This window comes from Pistacia vera, unplaced genomic scaffold, assembly GCF_008641045.1.
Source record: "Pistacia vera cultivar Batoury unplaced genomic scaffold, PisVer_v2 Contig560, whole genome shotgun sequence".
Classification (NCBI taxonomy): domain Eukaryota; kingdom Viridiplantae; phylum Streptophyta; class Magnoliopsida; order Sapindales; family Anacardiaceae; genus Pistacia; species Pistacia vera.
The window spans coordinates 183,780-202,533 of NW_022196402.1; the positions used below are offsets into that span (position 1 = coordinate 183,780).

An 18,754-nucleotide genomic window follows, 5' to 3' on the forward strand; every position below is an offset into this window, starting at 1 on the left:
GCTTGTAGGGACTCCATGGTTCGCTTAAATGATACCTGTCCCCACGGATAAGCATTAAGGAAGTTCAAGTTGCTTACAAACTTCACCCAATCAATATCAATGGCTTTTGTTGAGTCACTAGCCATTAGGATCGAATGTAAGAACAATACCAAGCACAGTTTGAATGTCTTTGAATCGTTAAACTCACCATCTTTTAACCTATCCTCTAATTCCTGTGCCTTAATAGACTTCTTCCCCGCCAAAACCTTGTTAGCCAACCTTTTTGGCTCCCGTACTGTCCGTTATTCTTTTTTCCTCAATCTCATCTGGCAATTCCCCACATCTTAAGCTAGTCACCAACGCATATTCCATCATCCCAAAACGTACTGGCTTTCCATCCACCATGAACCACATTTCATGCTTTTTGTTGCTTTTTGTTGCTTTTTATTGAGTGCAGCAACATATAATGCACTCCCGACACCCAGAATGTCTTTTTCATTTTGTGTCCATATCCCAAAAATGACTGAAACAAGTCTCTTTGAATCTCCTTTAACCATTCCACACTATCCCTAAAATCCCCGTTATTCTCGTTAAAACATCCCAACTTGACCTCACTGTCACCCTCACAGGGAAGTATGGTACCGTATCGCTTACAACCTCCAATCCGTACTCTCTATAGTTTACGCTCTGGAAAATCTGCACAATCTATATAAACAAAATATCAGCAAAAAAATTCAACCAAATCAAATATAAACAAAATACGCTCCGGAAGAATCGCTTAAGTGATGGGCAGATGATTCTGCCTCATACAAGATCTCTTAAGCGATCTGAAATCGCTAAAGCGATACAAAGGATCGCTTAAGAGATTATAGATCTGGGCAGATTTGGTTCTGCCTCGGAAGAGATCGCTTAAGCGATTACAGATCTTGTACGAAACAGAATCAACATCTGCCAGATCTAAGATCGCTTAAGCGATCTTTTATATTGCTTAAGCAATTCATCGATTTTACTCTTAAGCAATCCAAAATAGCTTAAGCGACCAAGAGTAAAAGCCATCAATCGCTTAAGCGATACAAAGGATCGCTTAAGCGATACAAAGGATCGCTTAAGCGATCTTAGGTCTCGGCAAGTACAAATACATTTTCTTCGGCGGCCTCCTCCTTCTCCTCTGAACTCTCGCCGGACTCCTTTTCCTGGCCTGAATTCTGCCCGGCCTCCTCTTCCCCTTCAGAACTGTTTTGCTCCTCTTCTCTCTCTTGTTGTGCCACCATCGTCTCCGCTGCTGGAACACCTTCACTGATCGGAGGATCCACCGGAGCAGCCATTGAACTGCTTGCGCAGCCGGAGTCTACGATTCGAAGAGGCGTTGGGTTTTCCTCCTCATTGTTAAAGTCAGCCATAGTTTTAAGAAAGGAAGAAGCTTTAGGATTGAATTTGGGTGTGAAAATTTGCCGGAATGTGGACTGTTATCGTCGGAATGTGGACTGATATCGCCAAAAATTGCTCAGATGCGTTTAGGGATTGAAGATATCGATTTTTGCCTTAATTGGTTTCGATTAAGCGATTTGAATATTTGGGGCTCTTTTGTAAATTTCAAATTTTAAAAACTTTCATTAATTATGATTTTGTCCTTATATGTTTTAATCATTTCATTTTAACCCATTTTACATGTTTAATGGCTCTTAACTGTGCCACGTCAGCTTCTCTAAATAAAAAAAAATGGTAAACAGTTTAAGGCCATTTTTTTAAATCCAAACTTGGGATAGCCGGTCAGTTAAATTTTCTCATCTCTCCACATTCACTAGCTCTTCTTTTTCCCTCATTTCTTTCCTCCCCTTCATCCATGAGTATGTTTACAGCCTTTTCAATATCTTCTTTCTTTACCAGCACTCCAATCTCCTCTTCCTTCCCCAAGGTTAGTGGAACTTCCACCCCAATCCTCACACCAATCTTCAGAACTTGCACAATTAACTTCTCATTGCAAAACTGCTATGCAAAAATTGGCCACGTAAGCATTGGTACCCCCGCAGATAACCCTTCCGTTAAAGAATTCCAGCCACAATGTGTTAAGAACCCTCCAATTTCAGGATGTGACAATATTAGTATTTGGGGAGCCCAACCTCTTATCAGAAGGCCTCTCCCTTTTATTCTTTCCTCAAACTTCTCTTCTAAAAGCCACTTCTTTAACCCTCTTGATTTGATTACGCCCCTTATAATCCAAATGAAGGGTTTCTTGGAAACTTCTAAGCCCAAGCCAAGTTCTATCAGTTGTGAAGTTGTTAAGTTGCAAATACTTCCAAGACAAATATAAACTACAGAGCTCGGTTGCCGACAATCAAGCCACTTTAAACATTCAGATTCATCAACTGACGCCTTTTTGCCTCTCTCAACTTTGTCGATGTTGTCTTTATTACATACTACAACAGGGCCAATACACCAGACCTTTCCATTTTTGGCTTTCTTGTATTCTTTAACATATGCTGGCTCTAACTCCTCAAATGTATTTATAACAACCCCGTACGATGCCATTTCAGCTGCAAAAAGTTTGTCCCTAAAATCTTTCCCATGTACTGATTGTGGTAGTTGAGCTTTAGTAATTTCAATTCTATCAGGCAAGCCAGGCACGACAAAGTATTCTGAGTCAGAGGAAATATTCTCATCAATCTTGGAGATGCGCAAGTTGTACAAGCACAAGAGTGAACAGCAAGAAAACCCATGGAAAGTAATCCTCGGAATATTGAACTTGCTGGCGGTGCTGGCAGTCCATGGAAAGCAGAAGTCAGAGATTATGCAGCTTGGGCGAGGCTTTAGCTCTTTGAACAAATTTTCAAATGGGAATTCAAGCATGGCAATTGCATTAAAGAAGTTGACGGCCAAGTCAATCGAAGGAACTAATTCAAAACTCTCACAATCTTCTGGTAATCCAACTTCTTGACATGGAAACGGGAGTTCAATCAAGTGTATTTGTAGCCCCGATTGTATGGCACGAGCAAGAAATGTTTGGAATCGAGCTGCATTATTTGGTGTGGTGACAATTGTAACAATTGCACCTTCCCGTGCCAACAATTTAGCAATGCCTACCATGGGAATCATATGGCCCTGAGCAAGAAAAGGTAACAAGATAAAGTGAAGGTGGCTTGGTTGGGAAGCCATGGTAGTATTTGGGAGAAAAGAGAAGAGGAGTGATCAATATAAGAAGCCTGAGAGTTTCAAGTGATGAAACTTGAAAGAGTCGACAAAAGCATGTTTGATTTTATAGAGATAATGTAACGTGGCTCAGATTCAGAGGCAGAACTGTTAACTTGTGGATAATATTTTTCCACAGACGACTGAGACTCAGAGTCAGAGGCAACTGTATTACACTTGTGGAAAATGTTCTGTCACACTGTTTGACAGCAGAATACTTGTCTATTTCTTCCGATTTCTCTTTCTTACATGAGTTTCACTTGCAAATTACTAAACTAAACCAGAGAGCAGAATATTTAGACTAGTCTAAATTCAACTAGAGCAGAAGGTTTAAGGGATACTATTATTATTATGGTGTGAAGTTTAAACTTTAATGTAAGTTATGGATATAAAGAGATTATATATACGCTACAGAATTGTTAAGCATTTATATTTTTGGTGGTTAGATGATGTAAACATTACATGTGAACACTGCAAAATTTAAAGTTGTAGGAGAAGCTTAGATATGCGTGACATATATAGTTATCGGAAATTCAGGGTTTGAAGAGGTTTTAAAAAAATAAAAATAAAAATGATTCCTCGCAAATTGGCAAGTTTTCTGAGCATTATCTTCAGGCAACTAGGCAAATTGCCTTGCAACTCGTTTTGAGTTAAAAGGTCTTATTATAATATATATTTAGTAACTTTATAAATTTATTTTTTTCTTAAATTAAAAAAAATATATTTATAATTCTTTTAAAATAAAATAATGTCTGTCTAATCATAATCACCCTAAAGGTTTAGTGTAAGTTACACTTATATCTAAAGGTTCAAAAATGTGACATTACGAATTCAAATGTTACAAGATAGTCACAATTTCACCCAAAACTAACCGTGTTAGCCCAATTAGTTAAATTCAACAGTAAAATTTGATATTTACAAAAAATTAACCCAACATCACAATCAAAAATAAATAAATAAATAAATAAGAGATATAAAACTAAACACAGTATTTCAAGCCAAAAACTTAAAAACAAAGCCAAAATAATCATGTAACACCGTAAAATAGTAACGTTAAATCAATACAATAGATCACGAAATCCAAAATCACCGCCACCAAGCCTTCTGAAACAACCAACCATGACAACCAACCACCACCAAACCTTACAAACAACCAACCATCGGCAACCAACCACCACCAAATTACAAGAAAAAAAAATTACAACGCCAACCATACCTACCATATAATATAGGGGTTTGTAAAAGAACCAGTTGGACCCGGCCCTCGTAAGGTACATTCCATTTCTAGAAATTAGGAACCGATCGATTCTAGTTTCGGTTCAATCCCTGTAGAAACCGGAATCGGAACCGATCGGTTCCAATTTCGGTTCAATCCTTGTAGGAATTGGGAATCGAAACCGAAACCTATGTTTCAAGTTCCGATTCTTGGCTTCTAAGAACCGGAACCTGTTCTGGTTCCAGTTCGGGTTCTAGTTCCAGTTTCTTTGAATTTGGGAGGGTACCTGGACATGTCCACCCCTATGAGAAAGCTTTTAGTGTTTTCTTTCAATGGCTATATCCTAGCTATCATAGAAACCGGATCACATGGGGTAGTCTCTTTAGTGCATACCCTAAAACCACGAATATTTCCATGCTTAAGGAAAAAACCTTGAAAATAGAAAACAAAAGCCAACCAAACTCTTTGAAGGTTGAGGAACTTGTTAAATCCTTTGAAGAAGAACTTTCTCCATGCTTTGATGATCAACCCTATTATAATATGTCGGGTCCCACCAATGATTCAAAAAGAAAAAACCACCGCAACATTGAAAACCGAAGTTAACTCGTGGAGGGACAACCCTTAATGGGTGGTTAGGGAGGGAGTAAGGCTGCAAACGAACTGAGTTGTTCGTGAACAGGTTGATGTTTGTTCGATAACAACTCAATTCGATTCGATAACAAACAGTTCGCGAACAGTTCAATGTTCATTCGATAAGGTGTTTGATTCGAGTTCGAACAAGGGGTGCTCGTTTGATTATGTTCGCGAACATAATTCTGTTCGAGTGATCCATCCATTCGCGAACACCTTGTTCGCTTATTCGTTCGTTTATGTTCGAAAACATAGTATACAATATTATATATATGTATATGGTGCTAAGTTTATCTATGATTTTCTATAGCTTAGTGTTAAAAACGCAATTCTTTTGACTTTAAGGTCCTTAGTTCAAGTTACATTAATATCATATTTATATTTTTTTCTTTTTTATATTATGTTTGGTTTAGTTTGGATGAATTTTTTTAATGGTAATCAATAATAAAATATCATGATGCTTTATATATATATATAATATGTTTGGATTTTTTTTTTCCGAATATCATCAATAATTAAATATATAAGTATATAGCATTTCAATGAATAAATAATAAATTACTATGATATATAGCATGACAAATTTAACAACATAATAGATTGTATAATAAGGTGATATACAACATAGCAAATCTAATAACATAATAGCTTCATATTTTTCCAAATGTAATCAATAATTAAATATTATAATATAGTATTTCAAGGCTGTTTGGATGGGGTTAATAATAGATAACTGGGGTAATATTTTTTAAATTGAGCAGATGATGATGTTTTGGCTGGTTTGTAAAAAATTAGTCCCAGAATATTTTATGACAAATAGTAGCATTTGGGGGGTATATTACAAGGAATCTTAATACTTGGGGGGGTGGGGGGTTGGCGTTATTAAAACTTACCCCTAGTAATACAATTTTGTTTCCCATGTTGCCCTTAAACAATTGAGTATTTGGTCCAAATTAGCCTTATATTTGTTAACATGTACAGAACATCCAATTCACTCATGCAGAAACTTTTGTCCTCGTTTTTTAAATTTTTCAGATGACATTGCCCTTATTATTGTCATTATTTACAGAAATGTCATTATACCTAGAACTAGCCACCACTGCTAGCCACCGTCAACCGCCGTCGAAGGTTGCCAAAAGTCTCCATAATGGCGTACGACCAGCTATATTGTTGGTCGTGCTCTGGTAAGGCTTATTCTGACCATGGATCTGTGATCCATGGTCGGAAAAGGCCAAATCTGGTTGTTTCAAGGCCAAATCTATGGTTGTTTCACGACTAAAGACCTGGCCATTTCACAGCCATAGATCTGGCCGTGAAACGACCAAATTTGTGGCACTGCCCGTGTCACAGCTAGATCTTTGGCACTACCAACGGCCGCCAACGGTGGTGGTTGGCTACCAGTAGTGGCTTGGGGTGGATAGGGGTGTTTTTGTTAAGTTTAAAACATTTTTGGGTTCTAGGGTGTTTTTGCTAAATCTGAAAAGTAGGGGTTAAAAGAAATTATTCAAAAAAAAAATTTGTTATATTAATATTTAAAAAAGAGGACAATTTAGTAATTTATATGACATACCCACCCATTTATTCTCCCAACCAAACATATTATTCACCAATTTATTCGAACCAACCAAACACATTTTCTAAACATTCACAATGATCTTCAAGGTGATCTTTTATTCCGTTAATATAATATTCCCCTATAATAAAACATTATATTATCCAAACGTCTCCTTCAATTAATAAATAATAAATATAATATGGAAAATTGATGAAGATAACATATTGTATGATCAAGTGATATATAGCATGACAAATTTAATAACATAATAGTTTAATTAAATATAGTATGAAAAATTTATGAACATAACATATTGTATAATCAAGTAATATATAGCATGACAAATTTAATAATATAATAGTTTAATTAAATATAGTTTGGAAAATTTATGAACATAACATATTGTATAATCAAGTGATATATAGCATGACAAATTTAATAATATAATAGTTTAATTAAATATAGTTTGGAAAATTTATGAACATCACTATGGTATATCAAGTGATATATAGCATGACAAATTATTAACATATAGTTTAATTAAAATTATATATAACAAATTAATCATACATATGTATTGATCATATATTACAATAGACTCTCATTTGACTAGAACTTATGGCTGTGATACAAAATACATATATAGACATTTAACATATTTATGATAATTATGTATGATATTAATATATATAATATATTATATATTATATATATATATATATATATATATATATATATATTTGATACTAGAAGGGACACAGGATCGTTGCACACAAAGAGGAGATATGCAGAGATTAACAAAACTTAAATAAACTTAAATAAATAAAACTTAAATAAACTTAAAATAAACTTAAATAAACATTAATTAAATAATCTTACAACTTAATAAGACAACAGCGGCAGAGCCGCAAAGAAACATATTAGAAGTGGAGATTAACACTTAACTAGGTAACGGCGGCAATGCCGTACGGAACCAGATTAAGTGATGAACAAAAATTTAAAGAAACAAAGAACACAAATAAAAACTTAAATAAACATTAATAAAAATTAAATAAACATTAAAATCAAACATGATGAATGATTATTAAAAGAACTAGAACTTGAAAGATTAAAGAGACGATTATTGAAAGAAATTAACTTACAATGAAAGCTTTCTTTTGGAGAGCTTTTGGGAAGTTTACATCAAAAGAAAGTGAAAGAGAAAGTTTAGAAATGGCTTGGCAAAAGCTTGGTCCTAATACACGAATCCTTCTAATTTATAGAAAACCTTATCCACTATAGCATCACATGAATACTATTGAGTGAATATTTAATAATTTTTTTTTTTTAAAGAGCATTAAATGTCTCTTTTGCAGGGAATCTCTGACTCTTAATATTATGCCAGATATTCTCTAAAGCTGATGTCGGTTTTTTGGCCAGTCTTCTTTTTTAGAGAAGCGGTAATTTCGAACTTTGGAATAAGTTAGATGATTCCATAACAGTCATCTCATTGTTGGGCGAGGTTGACCGAGGCACAAGAGCTCTGGTAAGATTCGTCTCCGTCTTCCTATTCTGCTTCCTTTCTTCATCTTGGAGTTGTGAAAGATAGTCTTGAGGTGGTCTTTGAGTTTGTTTTGTCTTGGCTCTGATAGGATACTGATGCCACAGTTTTTTTCTGTAAAAAATTGGCAATTTCAGGGGTAATTGCTGAGTTTGATGAGGTGAACTTGAGAGACAAAGTCGAATTTTTCTTTGGACACGTGGGATGCATCAAATTTATCCCACCACTTGACTTTAAATTTTCGGACAAATTAGGGAGATTGCCAATATTTGGACGATTTCATATTCCCATTGTAAAATCCACGAGAGGTGGAACTTTGCTGAGAAATGAAGTGATGGGGGGAAGTTTGAATTGCTTCGGAAACTTTGAAATTGAGTTTGAACCATTGAATCTTCATGGACAGTTGGGGGTAGGATTCGGGAATTAATCCAAAATGATCCCACCATTGGGAAAACCAATTGGGAAATTGAATAAAGTGTGTCTTTTGAAGTAATAATCCAGGAGTGCCTGTGATGACTATTTTGGAGAAAGAGTGATCTGTTCCAGGCTCTTTGATAGTCCCAGTAATTATACCAGGGGGGTCAAAATTTTGGGAAAATTTTCTGAATTGGTTTGGGTTGGATCCCCAATCAGAAGGACTAAGGATTTTCATAATATGAAAGGTTGAATGAGTGATAAATCCGGTTGGTTTTTATCCTCATAGTGTTTAAACTCACAAGAGTCAGAATCAACAAGAAGAAATTCATAAATTTTTTAGTTTTCCTTCAATTTCAGGGATAAAATGAAAGTTTTTGGAAAAATTGTTGAACTAATTGTTTAGGGTTTTCAAAATCAAACTTCTTCGAAAACCAAAAGATTAGTTGCAATTCCTTTTTGAATATTTTTTGTCCTGGTTTAAGGGCTTTTAAAGGTGTAGCAGCCGAACAAGTTCTTTGTTTTTTGAAAGACAATTTGAGCTGCCTTTTGCAATGTGCTTAGTGAAATTTTTCCATTGGGAAAATTCTTGGGAATTTTTTGGAAGAGTTTGAAGTTCTTTAAATTTCAAAATCTCATTTTTTGGTAAATTTGGTGTTAACCCAATCATAGCAAGGGCTGCTTCTGGACTTTGCTGAAAAGAGCTGATCCAATTCTGGATTTGTTCTATATTTGTTGGGCTCTGAGAAGAGTTTGTTGAGGCTATGCCTTTGCCTTTTGATTGTTGGGCCTTTTCTTGGGCTTCTTCTTCACATACGAGTTCATACCATGATTTGGTGTTTGTGGGCTTTTGGGCATAAGAAGCCTTTGATTGTTTTTGAGTGATTGGAGGGTTGGTCTTTTTGGGAGGCATGATGGTTATCTCCCCTGAAGGAATTCCCTGGTGAGGAAGTCAGGCAGGGAATTAGCTTCTCCTTTGATGTATTAAATGTCAAAATCAAACACACAAAAATTTGATATATAATCTATTATTTTGATAATTTAATAACATATTAAACACATTTATTCTATGATTAATATATGTATGAAAATAGTTTTGTATATACACAATTATACATTTATATATATATATATATATAACAAATTAATCATACTTATGTATTGATCATATATTACAATAGACCCTCATTCTATTATGAATTTATGGGTGTTGATACAAAATATATATGTAGATGACAGGTTGTTTGCAAGTGTATGAAATCGTGCAAGTAACAAAGCTCGAGTAAATGAGTATCGAATCCCAAGAGAACTACCTATCAAGTACCAAACTAGTCTATTTTGTTGCTATTTGATGAAACAGAATTTTAAGAATGAATTTAATGAAAAAGAAAACAAACTAAAAAAACTAAAAAAAAAAAAGCAAAATTTTGTTAATACTTTGGTAAACAGATCAATATGACTAAACCTAGGGCACAAATTTCACACCAATTTAATCATATGCATTGACAATTATTGCTAAACTAATTAAGCTTATTCTAAAGGCCAAATTCCCTAATATTCCACTAACTTTTTCTCGAACAATTAGCGAATTAACCCTTAAGCAACAACCCAAAATATCTCTAAGTTAGATTTAGGAGTTAAGAGATCATTACGTTCTATAGAATTTACCAAAGCCTCATGGATCGCGGTAACCTATCTCTAGCATTCACTCAATATATGGTTTTATTACCTTAGCCAAATTAGGTTTCATCTCTCGATCTCAACCCAACCCATGATATCATTCAACTCTTGGATCCTTAAGAATTGAAAGCATTATACACAATAATAAAACTTAGAATTAATGCTCAATAAGAATTAACAATAATAAAGTCAACACATATTCATAAATTAGGCTACATCTTTAGCCCTAGAAAAGAGATTTAGTTCATAATTGCAGTAATAAAAACAACCATTGTATTCAATAACATGAGTTCAAGAAAGAAAAATATAAAAACTTCTCTAATTGGCGAGCGAGAACTGCAAGAATTCCGATCTCCAAAATAGTAGCCGTCCTTTCTCCTTCTCCAATCTCCCCAAAAACTGCTTAAAGACCCTTATTTATAATGCTAGAGTTTGGAGGTTACTTAGGAAAGAACTAAATGCTTAACCTATTCAGATTCAGACTAGGAGAATGCAATAACCCAAACAGGCCCGTGACCCATCGCTGCGGCGATAAGAATAGTCGTTGTGGCGATCATTCTTTCGATCCAATGAATCTGTGATCTCCATAATTTGGTAAAGTCATCATGAACTTTGTATCTCTCTGAATAAGCTTTCCAACGCCATAAGAATGGTCAAATTCTGATTTCTATAGCTCAAGTTATAATCAAAACATCGAAGCATGCTCATCTTGAAGGATTTCCAGATTTTACGTTATATCTTCGACGCGTCACAACTTTCTCGTTTCAACTCCGATTCTTGTCCCGTTTGTTCCTACACGTCATGAATTCCATTGACATCATTCTTTTTCCTTCAAATATCGGTTTGAACCTGAAAATACTCACAATACACCCGTGATCCCGTAAAAGGTATTTATCAAAGAATTAATTCAAATTCCACAATTTAAATACATTTTTCCATAAATAATTCAATTAAATCACTAACAAAATATATACTTTCAAGCTCTTATCAAAACCCACAACCAGCTTTTTGCTAATCCTAGCAAACTAAGCGATAAAATAAGTCTCTAAGCTCGAAAATAAAACAACCAATTAAAACTTATATCTAACTATCCTAAATCATTTTCGTAGATTGACACGATTACATTTAGCGTATGCAACAAGCCTTTAAACCCCTAGGCGGCCCTAGTTGGATGACTTATAGTCTTGTGAGGGTTTCCAGCAATGATACCCATAAACATCCACAATAAACTTACCCTAAACTCCAAAAATAAAAATAAACATAAAAAGAGCAAAAGCTAACAAAATTTCTTGGATCAATTCATAAAGGTATCTCAAAAATAGCCTATGCACAAAATAGAATAATTAAAAATCACCTAAACTCACAGACAATGCAAACATCCACCCTAGAACATCCATACAACCACAATCCATTAGTCTACAAACCCAGATGATTTTATGCATAACATTCACGAATAGAATTTTGATCTCAGTATTCAAATTATGACTTATATGTGAATCATGGAATCAAACTCCATAGACTCACTTTTCAAACCACTCTCCACTAATGTAGAATTTCACATTACCTTGGATCAATAGGTCTTTGTAAAGGTTGTGACGTTAGGCTAGGGTATGAGTTCATGAAGGAACGAAAAGGGAAATTAGCAAAAATCAAATTGAGAGACTTAATTTTCATTCATTCTTATTACTATCATACAAAAACACTTCCCTTTTTCACTCAGTAGCTTCCCAACCTTTATCGAGCTCTTTTTTTTTTTTGGTTGTTTTTTTTGTTCGACAATTATAAACCCATTTGCATATTTCCAAATCTTCACATGCTTTTCAATGCCCACTTCTCTTTTTTTTTTTTTTTTTTTTTTTTTTTTTTTTTTTTTTTTTTTTTTTTACAACAATAATAAGAAGAAAGTAGAAAACACACACACACACAACCCCACTGATCTGACAAACACTCCACAACCCCCAACCAATTTCTTCGCATAAACCTAGGTTGTGGCAAAACTACACTTCATCACTAATACTCGTACTAAGCTTGAATAATAATTAAGTCTCTTAATGATAAAATGGGTAGGATTTTGTTTTAGGCTCATAATCAGGGTAGGGTAAAAATTAAGTTCAAAGAAAGAAAAACAAGGTTAAGTTGTGTTTAAAAGGCTCAAAGGGTTAACTAGCGATGACAATAAAAAGGGTCAGCTTGAAAGGCTCAATAGTCCAAAAACAGCCTAAATCATTTCCTAAGTGATGTGAACTCTAGGATTTCGCCTTGAGTGGTTGTCAAATGAGTTCTAGAGTTTGTTGAAATCGCAACAATGTTCATAGAAAATTCACACATAAAATGTCTCTAAGTAGGTAAACTAAACCACTTCCAATCCACAAATCACTAGGGTCTCAAACTAAATGTCATTAACATTGACTAACATCCGTAATTAAAGGTAAAAATTAATGCCCTCTACTTGCTAAATGTTATTGCAATCACATTCCTATCATAGACATATAAATTAATCCAATAGAAAAACTCACAAAATAAAACAAAAAAACTTCTCTCTAAATCCATATCCATAAAAATGAATTTTGCTCAAATTAAATTCCTACCCCCAACCATAAAGTCGACATTGTCCTCAATGTTAAGAGTAGGAAAAAAGAAATAAAATGTTGCCTCATTCCTCAATGTAATAAGGTTGTCCAGTTCGTATGCGCCAAATTTGTTCTACAAAAAAAATAAACACACTAAACAGACCTTGTTGGCCATCATTGTTATGTAGAAAAAAAAAATAGCGAATATAAGGAGCATCAACAAACCAGAAATAAAGATGAAATAACAATTCATAGGGACTTAATGAACAAACAATAACAAAATGCAAGTACATAAACACAAAAAAATAAAAATAAAAAAAAAAATAAACTACACTAACAATAGCAAAGAAAACACAACTGAAAATTTTAGGGCTCTAGTAATGGCACACTCCCTACTCCTCCATACTCTCCTCAGAATCATCATCAGGAGCATCGCCATCCTCCTCATCCGATGGGTACACAAAATCAGTCTATTCACACCCCGGCACTGCTATTCCAGCATGAACAAGTTCCAATTTTTGCTTCTTATATTGCACCCTCATTTGCCCACTCATCCACGTCATCTAGGCTTCTTGACGATTCTGTTGCTTTCTCAACTTATCCATATCTTCATTCAACTTCGTCAATTGATCTTTTTGGGATAGCTTCTTCGATGAAAAGGCTTTGGTCTTGGATACTTCCACTCTGCCTCCACTAGTGGAGATTTTGCATAAATTGCATTGTAAGACATACTCCTTGTGGGATTAAAACTTCTTCAGAATTCAAAGGCACCTGAGCTTGCTTACGTAATTCAGTAATCAGTTGAGAGAAGTAAAAACCAGTCTTGTTACGCTTTGCCGAATGGATAATCTCATGAAAAATAATCTCACCCACATTCATCCTCATCTTATGGTGGATAGCATACATCAAAATCGCCCTAACTTTTCTAACAGTGCTCATGTGCTTTGAGGGCATCAATCTAGAGCAAAAAATATATAACCACGTGTGCGAAATTGAGTCCAAGAACTTACTTTCAAAACGAATGTGCTCCCCAGCCGCAATAAACCATGTAGCTTTCCCTTCCATCAGAAAATTAATCACTGCATCATAACTCACTTCTCACTTGTATGCGGCATAGGCATCCTCATCTATCTCAACTTGCGGCAGCCCATAAAACTCATTAATAACGGCTGTAGTAAATACTACTTCCTTGCCTCTTACCATTGTCCTTCCGTCAACGCTATCAAGAACGTTGGCATAAAACTCTTTTACTGCAGAGGCAACAGCAGGAGCCAGGGATTCTTTGCAAAATGTTTGCCAACCCAAAGCTTGAATTACATCAGTGATCCCCCCCAACATCTTCTGTAAACACCAGCCCTCTTTCTTCAATAAATCCACTAGGTTTCTTTGCAAAATTTTAATATCTCTCCTTGGTAGCCTGACTAACAAATCGGACATCATTGGAGGCCTGCCCTTTTCCTTTTTCTCTCCTATCGCTTCCTAGCTTTCTTTTGGGTGCCATTATAACACTTTCCCAATCAACCAATACAATCAATTAAACACAAGTTCAATACCACGAAAATCACCACAAACTCCCTGCTTCAATTTCAATTTCTCTTATTCAATCAACGCAACCAATAAACATCAACAGCACCCAATCTCAATCACAAAGCTCTTCAATCATAACATAATCTCCCACAAAATTCTAATCAAGTTCTCCCAATCTTCAACCACCAAAATCACAATGCAAAATGGGTGAGAAACACTTACTTGAACCTGATTCAGTGCAAATGTGCCTTGAATTGGTATGGATTAGCTCAATTTTGAAAACCCCCAATCTTGGAACCCTAACTTTGATTTTGTGAGAATCCCAAGTTGCCTCCTTAATCTGCGAAATGTGAGTTGAAATTGTGTGTGTTAGTGAGCAATTGAAGAAAATAATGAAGATGGGTTGAAGGAATTAGGAATGGAAATGATGGTTAGAGATTTGTATTGATAGGAAGAGAAAATGGTGGGGAAAAGTTTGTAGAAAGATAAAGAGAAATGTGATGAGAGTGTGGGTTAAAGGAAAAAAAAATTGATATAAATGCGATATCGCGTTGGACTTGTGCACTCGTTGCGGCGATGGTATTTGTCGCTGCGGTGAGCATGCTTTTCGTCATGGGTGTGCGCGACAGTAACGCTCACTGCAGCAATGATGTGTGTTGCTACAACGAGCGTGATGATTTTTCTATTCGTGCGCGAAAATGACGCTCACTGCAGCGATAGTTATGTATTGTCGCGGCGAGCGTGATGATGAAACGGCTGGGTGTCCCCTTAATGAGTTTTGCTAATTAATGACCTGACAAGAAGAACATCAAAACATCTGAATTAATGAAATACGAATAACACAAAAAAAATAAGAATACTAAAAAATAAAAACCAAAACGTAATCAAAATCTTGGGTTGCCTCCCAAAGAGCGCTTGTTTGAAGTCTTAAACTCGACTCCTTTCTGTCGTCAATGAGGATTTTGAAGAAAGATTGAATCCCTCTCGTCTTCATTCCCATTCTCAATATAAGGTTTCAATCTTTCGCCATTGACTTTTGAATGTTGCCTTCGTCGGGTGGTGAACCCATGCGGAAACACGCGATGAATTATGAATGGGCCAGACCATCTTGAGCGCAATTTTCCCGGCAACGATGCCAAAAACTTGACAGGCTGTTCGCAAGTGTACAAAATCGCGCAAGTAATAAAGCTCAAGTAAATGAGTGTCGAATCCCAAAAGAACTACCTACCAAGTACCAAACTAGTCTATTTTGTTGCTATTTGATGAAATATAATTTTAAGAATGAATTTAATGAAAAAGAAAACAAACTAAACAAAAGCAGAATTTTATTAATACTTTGGTAAACATATCAATATGACTAAACCTAGGGCACAAATTTCATACCAATTTAATCCTATGCATTGACAATTATTGCTAATCTAATTAAGCTTATTCTAAAGGCCAAATTCCCTGATATTCCACTAACTTTCTCTCGAACAATTAGTGAATTAACCCTTAAGCAACAACCCAAAATATCTCTAAGTTGGATTTAGGAGTTAAGAGATCATTACATTCTATAGAATTTACTAGAGCCTCATAGATCACGGTAACCTATCTCTAGCGTTCACTCAATCTATGGTTTTATTACCTTAGACAAATCAGGTTTCATCTCTCGATCTCAACCCAACCCATGATATCATTCAACTCTCGGATCCTTAAGAATTAAAAGCATTATACACAATAATAAAACTTAGAATTAATGCTCAATAAGAATTAACAACAATAAAGTCAACACATATTCATAAATTGGGCTACATCTTTAGCCCTAGAAAAAAGATTTAGTTCATAATTGCAGTAATAAAAACAACCATTGTATTCAATAACATGAGTTCAAGAAAGAAAAATATAAAAACTTCTCTAATTGGCGAACGAGAACTGCAAGAATTGCGATCTCCAAAATAGTAGTCGTCCTTTCTCCTTCTCCAATCTCCCCAAAAACTACTTAAAGACCCTTATTTATAGTGCTAGGGTTTGGAGGTTACTTAAGAAATAATTAAATGCTTAACCTATTCAGATTCGGACTAGGAGAATGCAATAACCTAAACAGGCTCGTGACCCATCTCTGCGGCGATAAGAATAGTCACTGTGGTGATCGTTCTTTGTATCAAATGAGTCTGTGATCTCCAGAATTTGGTAAAGTCATCAACACAAACTTTATAGCTCTCTGAATAAGCTTTCCAATGCCATAAGAATCGTTGAATTAGAATTTCTACATCTCAAGTTATGATCAAAACATCGAAGCATGCTCATCCTGAAGGATTTCCAGATTTTACGTTGTATTTTTGACGCGTCACAACTTTCTCGTTTCAACTCCAATTATTGCCCCGTTTGTTCCTGCGGGTCATGAATTCCATCGACATCAGTCTTGTTCCTTCAAATATCGGTTTAAACCTGAAAATACTCACAATATACCCGTGATCCCGTAAAAGGTATTTATGAAGAATTAATTCAAATTCCACAATTTAAACACATTTTTCCATAAATAATCCAATTAAATCACTAACAAAATATATAATTTCAAGCTCTTATCAGTAGACATTTAAAATATTTATGATAATCTATGTAATGATAATATATACATGATAATATATTATTTTGATAATTTAATAACATATTAAACACATTTAATATATGATTAATATATGTATGATAATAATTTTGTACATACACAATTACACATTTATATTGACCTTGACGAAATCGGAACTGATGTGTGCATGATTAAAACAATAAAGAAAATGACAGAAGAGAGTTTTAAAGTGGTTCGGCTAGTTATTATCTTGAGCCTATATCCACTGTTCATTGTATTTGTTGTGAGAGCTTACAAGAGTATTCTTAGAACAATTTGCTGACCCCTTTTCCATCGTTGGAAGGAGTTTATATACAAGTTTTGTACAAAGGAAAGAGCAAAAATAAAGGGATTACAATTAGGACTGAAATGCAACTCCGATATTCTCGCGATTAAGCTCTGAGATTGTGTGATAATTATTGTTGATCTTATCCCTGCTGAAATATCCGAGATCTGAGGTTATCTGTGAGCTGCTTGAACAATCGTTGAGATTGGTCGTGACTAGCTTGTGTTGGGTCAAGCAATATCTCAACGAGCTTATGTTGGGTCAGATAATCGTTTGAACCGAGCTGATTCTGGATAAAGCTATAACCTCGCAGAACTCTAACTTCTCCGAGCTTGATTGGAAAAATCACACATAACATCTGCCCCCTAGTGTTTGGCGCTCATTTCAAGCTTTGAAGACTAATTGCTCGATTTGATGTCAAGCTCTGACTTCGTCGATTGTGTGTTGAATGCAAATTTGGTCGGGCTTCATTAGTCGGGCTCATTTCTAGTCGACATAATCAACACTTGGTCTTTTCTCTGTTGTGATATTCTCAACAAACTCAAAATTTGAAATGAAGGGCATGCAAGTAATTTCCACGTGGTTATGTCTCACTAAATGTAGCAGCCTTTGGCAGTTACTTTTCATCATGCATGGGTAACTACACTATCCACACATGAAGTTGAGGCGACGTGTGGTAACGGTTATGATTACAGTAGTCAATGGTTAATCAACGTTCATGGATGATTGACACGTGACCACGTCAAATGGTCAAGATTGTTTGACGAATGAGGGGCTAAAATTCACTTTAGATCGATGGTTACAGTTGAATCCCGCCTCTTCGTCTCCCATGCACACCACTATAAAAGTGGGCAACTTCATCAGAAACCTACACACTTTGCAAAAATTCTCAGACCTTTTTTGCTTTTGTTCAGTCGATATTCTCTCAACTTCATGGCATTTTTTCGGTGAATATCTTCCACTTTTACACTTCGGTAAGGATTCCTTTTCCTCATTTACTTGTTTTTACGTCTTTTGCTGTTGAGGGTGGCCATTCTTGTGGCCACATTAAGCTTTTTTAGTGTTTTCGTCGATTTTGGGTTTAAGGAGGGTTTATGGTGATGGTCGTTGGAATCCTGGTAGCTCGCTTGTGTCTAATGATCGATGCGAGCTACCCTAGGTGCATAAACTAAAAGCAAAGTGTGGATAGGTTGCCGAATTTTCAAGCTCTGACACTTGGTCGCTTTTGTTTCAGGTATCCAAATGTGAGCTTTCACCATGTCTTCGTCAAGCAGCCACAGTATAGACTGCATGTTTGATTCCCCTGCAACCTCAGCTGTTCATAGGGAAATAATCCCTAAGGTTTCTGAGGACCTCATTGTGTAGAGCTTGGACCTCGATGCAGCAAGCTCTTCTGACCATGCTTTTGTGAAGACTCCTCCACTAAAGAAGTCTCCGATTCATAGGCACCAAAAGAAACCAAGTTCCTCGATTGGGGCCACGGATAGTGAGCACATAAAGGACGTTTATGTGACTCAGCTTCCCTGATAGTCCTAGGAACTTCTCCCAGAAGAATCCCCCATT

At 35.5% G+C, this 18,754-nt stretch overlaps 1 pseudogene; it reads right to left on the bottom strand.

Annotated features, from left to right (window-relative positions):
- Positions 1 to 1,749: 1,749 nt before the first annotated feature.
- On the bottom strand, positions 1,750 to 3,132 carry LOC116108265 (annotated as a pseudogene).
- Between the last annotated feature and the right edge of the window lie 15,622 nt (positions 3,133 to 18,754).